Source organism: Juglans regia, chromosome 13, assembly GCF_001411555.2.
Source record: "Juglans regia cultivar Chandler chromosome 13, Walnut 2.0, whole genome shotgun sequence".
Taxonomy (NCBI): Eukaryota; Viridiplantae; Streptophyta; class Magnoliopsida; order Fagales; family Juglandaceae; genus Juglans; species Juglans regia.
The window spans coordinates 21,391,903-21,397,902 of record NC_049913.1 but is presented as its reverse complement, the minus strand read 5'-3'; positions in this window follow the sequence as shown (position 1 = coordinate 21,397,902).

Genomic DNA, 6,000 nt, shown 5'->3' with positions numbered 1-6,000 from the left:
GGTGTAAATGTTAGATTTACATTGCATCCTATTATGGGTGCTCTCTATAACCTATAAACTCATATATTGTAACAATTTTCTTATACTTTAAACTATTTGTTTGAATAGTTTAATTGTTAAAATCTACTATATAATTTATAACATTTTATATAAATTAGAATAAAAATCTAATTTTAAAAAGAAAAAAATTATTCACAATTTTCTTAATCACCATTGTTGACATCGTGTTTAGTACACTTTTTGGCTAAGTTCCAGGAACTCGGATCTTTTGAGTTGGGTTTGCAAAAATGAAAAAGAAAATGGTTGGGAGAGGACGGTCTTGGGGTTGGGGAGCCTCCGATGCCTAAGTTAGTAGTGTATTTTGGAAGGTTGCAAATAATGAGAGAGTCTAGAGAGCTTTTTTTGCTACCTAGAGGTTTCTATTAATATTGAGAGTCTAAAAGGGACAAATCATGTCTATCCCTGTGGGGGCCCATGTCCTTTCGACTGTTCCATTTGTTAGAGTCCTTCAATGCGATGTGGCCTCTGCGACGGCGTCATTAATGCATCGTAGTTTTCTGGTTTGCTTTACTCTGCAGGCATCCATGGTAGTCCATCGAGATCCTTTTGTCAGAAGATCGAGGGCTCGCCTTACTTCCTATCCGTCCGGTACCAATGGTCCAGATGAGTGGGGCGTTGCAGGGGAGACGTCAGGTCAACATGTCCCATCAATCACTTCTACTAGTTTGCCTTGCTTGGGGGTTGCTTCTTGGGCAGGTTTGGTCCTTGGTCCAAGTGTCCCATGTAGGCCCTCTCACCCCACCTGGCGATACCTCCTGGACTTGGCCGAGCCGGGCCAAGGAGTCCCACGGCCCATTACAGTTATTCCACTAATTCCTATCGAACTAATCCGATGGGAATTCTTTCTCTTTTCCTTGACTTATCGCAAGTTCTCTTGGTTCCCCACATTTAGCGTTCTCGTGGCATTTTCGACATTACAAGGTGCTTGACATCAGTTTAAATTCAATCTTTATGGCTGCATTTTGATAGTTATGCTTCACATTTAAGGGTGTCCCTTCTGTCCCTTCGTCATTAATCGCGTCAGGTGGTTACCTCTACACACGTCTTGTCATTGGATACGTGGATACGCGCCGTAGGAATCACGGGATTAGTGGAATTCTGGCAACTTCGTGGATTGCATGCGCCCTTTCTGCCTTGGGATATTAACCGTCGCGTTTGCCTATGTAAGGCCTTCCTCTCACTTTGTTCGGATTCTACTTATCCATTCTTTCATCTTCAAAGTATCCCATAGTTTTCCCCTTTTCCTCCCAAACTTTCCTCTGTGCGCTGATCATTTTGTGCCTCTGTTCTTCTCCATCTACTACCGAATGGCCCCCAAGAGTTCCTCACTCCCTTCCAAGCCTGCTAGACCTTTCGATTCTACTCGTGCTCCCGGGGAACAGGGCGGCTCTAAACCAATGGTCTATGTTGGCTATTCATGGCGGTCGGGGGGGACTCCTAATGAGTTGGAGTCATTGAAGGAGACTTACAGCCTCGAAACTTGGAGCTTGAGGTGCCTCGCCCTACCGAAGGTGAGGTAGATTTCGAGGGTTTTACCTCCAAGGTGGCGGTGTACCCCACCATGTTCTCTAGTGGTCTCAAGTTGCCTTTATGTTGTCCAATGCGTGAAGTGCTGGATCATCTTTTACTAGCACCTGCTCAGCTCCACCCAAATACGTGGAGGATCCTTGTGTCATGATGCGTCATTTGGCATCGAGTGTTGGAGGAGGCCGGGGCTAATTACCCAGACTTTACGGCTCTTGAGTTCCTCCTCACTCACAACCTCCTTAAGCAGGATGACAACACTTGCAGTTTCAAATCAATCTAGGGGTTCGTTCAACTGGAGTCATAGTATAAAAGAGTAAAGGGATCGCTTCTTCTTCTTTTTTTTCTTTCTTTTTTTTTCCTCTAGCAAGGGGTGGGAGTTCCCTCTCGGCTAGGCCATTCGACGTGCGTTCCTTGTTCACGCCATATGGGGGTTATGGGCGATGACAAGAGCCTTCTCCCTACTATGACCCGAGGGGAGGCAGTAAGCATCAAGGTCATTCGTGCTTGGGTGAAAGCCCATCTAGAAGACGTTTTTTCGGAGGCTTCGTTAGTGGAGGATAGCCTTCGCCGATAATTGGCTCCCTCAGCCAACTTACGTTTCGCCAACCAGTCTATTCCTATTAGGGCGATCATGCCCCAAGTTCGTAGTCGCCCTCCAAGCCCACTAGTGGAGGGGACATGAAAGAGACCATAGAAGGCATCTCCTGCTAGAGCCGACTCTGACGACTTTCCCATCCCTCCAGGAGGCCCTTTTGTGGAGGTGCTCGTCATTCGGCTGGAGCTATCATTGCCGAACAAAGTGATGGTGATTGCGAACCTTCCTCGTGTTGTGCTGCAAGCCCGGGCTGATGTTTTGAGGCCTCCATTCATGCAGCCGGCCCCGATGATCATCTCGAAGGTGGTTCCTGCAACCCCATTGTGCTATGTATAGGTTGCAGGCTTTTCGGCGGGGGAAGAGCCCTGAGTCACGCTCTCGCCCCTTGGCATCGACCTTGAGCGGGTCCTTTCTCCCCCGCCTGAGGAGCATCCTGCCAAGGAGAGGGAATCCCTTGAGCAAGTTTCCATTATGGAGTCTCCAATACTTTGCTCTCTTGAAGTTGAAGTTGTCTTGGCTAGAGGTGAGGTAGCAGGGGCCATTGCTTGGGCCAATGGAGTCCTTGCGGACTCACCCGAGGTAGGGGTGGCGATGGTGCCCATGGAGGCCATCGGAGATCCAATAGCCATCATTGTCGTTGAGGCTCCATCGGCCTTTATTGACATCATCCCTGCCGAGGTTAGTAGTGGAGTGGGTGATGGGACCTCGACATTGACAGTAGCTCGCACGAAGGTGGACACTATAGTGGGGCCGAATGTGGTCCTTCCGTTCTTGGCGAGGACGTGTAGGCTGTTGACGTGATCCTTGCAAACTTTTGATTGGTGGCCCCCGAAGGCTGCACTGATTGCATTCGTGAGGTGGACAGCTGGCTTAAGAAGCTCTTATCTGGGATTAGTTACTTACCTACAACCTCTTCGTGCACTTTCTTAGCGTGCTTCCTTTTTTGACACTGACTTGTGACTTTTATGGTAGGGTATGGAGCGTCTGGCGACGTTCATTGTGGACTGTCGAGATGAGGTGGCGGGTGAGAATATGTTGAGGTGGAGGAGCGGAAGAGGAAGGAGGAGGTTGGGGAGGCTCTCGTTGACTTGGTGAGTTCCCAGGATGAAGCCAGCCTTCTTCATCTTGAGGTGGCACTTGCATCCAAGGCAAGAGATGAGTTATATAGGTTAGGGGTGGGCAACGGGGCCGCCCTGCTGCCCCACCCTTTTTCCGCTCCGCCCCCGCATTTAGGGCCCCTAGCGGTGGCGGGTGGCGGGGAGGGGCCCAACCCCGCTCCTATTTATATATATATATATATTATATACATTTATATAAACATAAATATATATTTATATTTTACAAATTATGTATATATAAATATATATTACAATATGTTAGATTTGTTCACAAAATATGCATTGAAAAATTTAAAAACTACATAATTTAAAAACTAATACACTACAATTTACATAAAATATGTAGTAGCAAATTTAAAAATTACATAGTTTTTAAATTATAGTCATATTTACAAAATTTAAATTTATAATTTGGATCTAAAAATATATTTTTAATTACTTTTATACTTATAAATAATTTTTAAATAAAATAAATGTAGTATTTTTTTTAAGTGAAAAGAGGCACTTGGGGCGGGGTGCGGGGAGGGGGTGGCCCCGCCCTGTAGGGGGTAGCACCCCTAATATAAGTTGCTCAACCACTGTCAACAGGAGCTGGAGCAGCTACTGGCCGAAAATGCTGAGTTGCGCAAGCAACATGACTCTGATGCTTAGTCGTACAGATGGGTGACGGGGAAGTTTGAGAATATCTCCAAGTCTGGAGGACAAGAGAAAGATCTTGGAAGGTGAAAGGAAGAGGAGGAGGGACTTGAAGACCGATCATGCTGAAGCTAGACTAGCGAGGCAACCCGTGAGGAGCTAACATATGTTCGCGTTGTTCGCGATGACGCCTAGCATTTCATGTACCAGGAGGGCTTGGAGAGGATGAAGACTCATGTCCTTCGGAATCCCCTGTGTAACCGAAGGGCTCTAAGTATATGGGAGTTTCCCCCAGACACAACGGCCGTGGAACGAGGTGCTGCCATTGGAAGGGATCTAATCCAGGTGCGCTTACAAACCATTCTGCTGAAGGTAACCCCTCCCATTGATCGCCCACTTCCCTCAACTGGCGTCGACCAATTCTGTCAGTGGGTCTTGCTCTTCCCTGTTGTCGTCGCCCGAAGGCATCCAATTTTGCTTCTTTGGATACCAGAATTTCCTCAACTCGGCTGAACTCATTTATCAGTTAAGATGTTCTCGGTGGTATCCTGTATTTCCCTCTTCAGCTTTGCTTCTCTAGATGCTAGAATCTCTTTGCCTAGGTCGAACTCCTTCGTCCGGTAAGTAGTTCTCGGCGGTATCTTGTATTTCCCTCTTCAATTTTGCTTCTCTGGATGCTAGAATCTCTACGACTCGTTCGAACTCCTTCATCCTGATGGTATCCTTGTTGTTGCTATCACCATATGGCTCAATTAGTTACCTCATTACATCCCTATTGATTTTCTTTGAGGTAACATAGGGCGTTATTGGCACGTCGTAGTGATAGTGATCTCTATTTGCCACTTCTATTGGAATATGTTCTGATCAGGCTTTGGTTTCCCTTTTAGTCGTCATTGCCTCCTGCTTTCTCGGCCTGCTCATGTCTTTATGGCTTTATGTTGTAACATGTTCATTGTAGGCTTGTGGCTTTATGCTGTAACTTATTCATTGTAAGCTTGTTGTATGCATTCAATCATCAATAAAATTGTGCTCACCTTTTTTCTCCCTGCTTCTTTTCTGTGGACATTTGCTTCCAGAGTCTCTCTTTTCTTTTCTTTTCTTTTTTTTCTTTTTTTTTTTAGTTAGCCTAAGGGGGGCATAGGCATTAAGGGACTTGCGCTTTGGTGGGGGAAGGGGTCGAGGCCCTGGGCTTTTGTCCCAGCCCACCTGCGCCAAGTCCGCCTATGACAACCCTGCCGCCTGCTAACCTTTGTTCACGCCATCACCTTTAGCTTCGCTAAAAAGGAAAAAGTAGTAGTTGTCAGCACTTGTAAGCTTTTACCCAACGATGTCGGCATGGTGGGGGAAGTCGAAGCCTTAGGCCATCCCTTCTTCGTGGCCTTCCCGATTTGTAGTGTGGTGACATGGTTTAATGTTTAGTGCCTATATCATGAGGTCGATGTTTTTCTCCATTTTTCTTAAGTCGGCTTCTTTCCTTTTGTCATTGGTCTCTTGGATGCTCTTTATCCTGCCTATTCCTTTAGCTTTTCCTTTTGCGCTGTCGTGCTCTATTTTGATATGTCACTGAAAAAGATGAAGAAACATCATCAGAGTGTGTTAGCCCTTGCCCACTATTGTCGGCTTGGAGGGGGTGGATACCCCCCTTTAAGATTTAAGCCAGTGTTGAGGAGATTCTGGTTGCCTCATTTGGGAGAGGTAGGGAAGCGCTTGGCTAGCTAGCCTCTGCGTCCCTCCCGAGTTGCACTGTGGCCGTGGAGTTGAATAATTTGGGCCATTTGGCATGTGAGGTGACGTTTCAGTTGCTTGGTACTTTGTTGTTTTAGGTGGCGCTCGTGTCGGGTAGCCAGAAGATTAGGCCCGCACTCCATCGATGAGAGGTTGAGATGTCTCAATCCAAACTCGCCCCTTTAATTCCCCGAGGAGGTAACTTCTTTAGATGCTCGTGGGGCTGGTCTGCTCTTCATTGCGATGGGGGTTGGGGTAAATGTTTGGCGAGTCGGGAGGTTGGATCCGTTCTCCTCCGTGGGAGGGACAAGGTGGCCTTTGGGGCAACTTGCCCTTGTA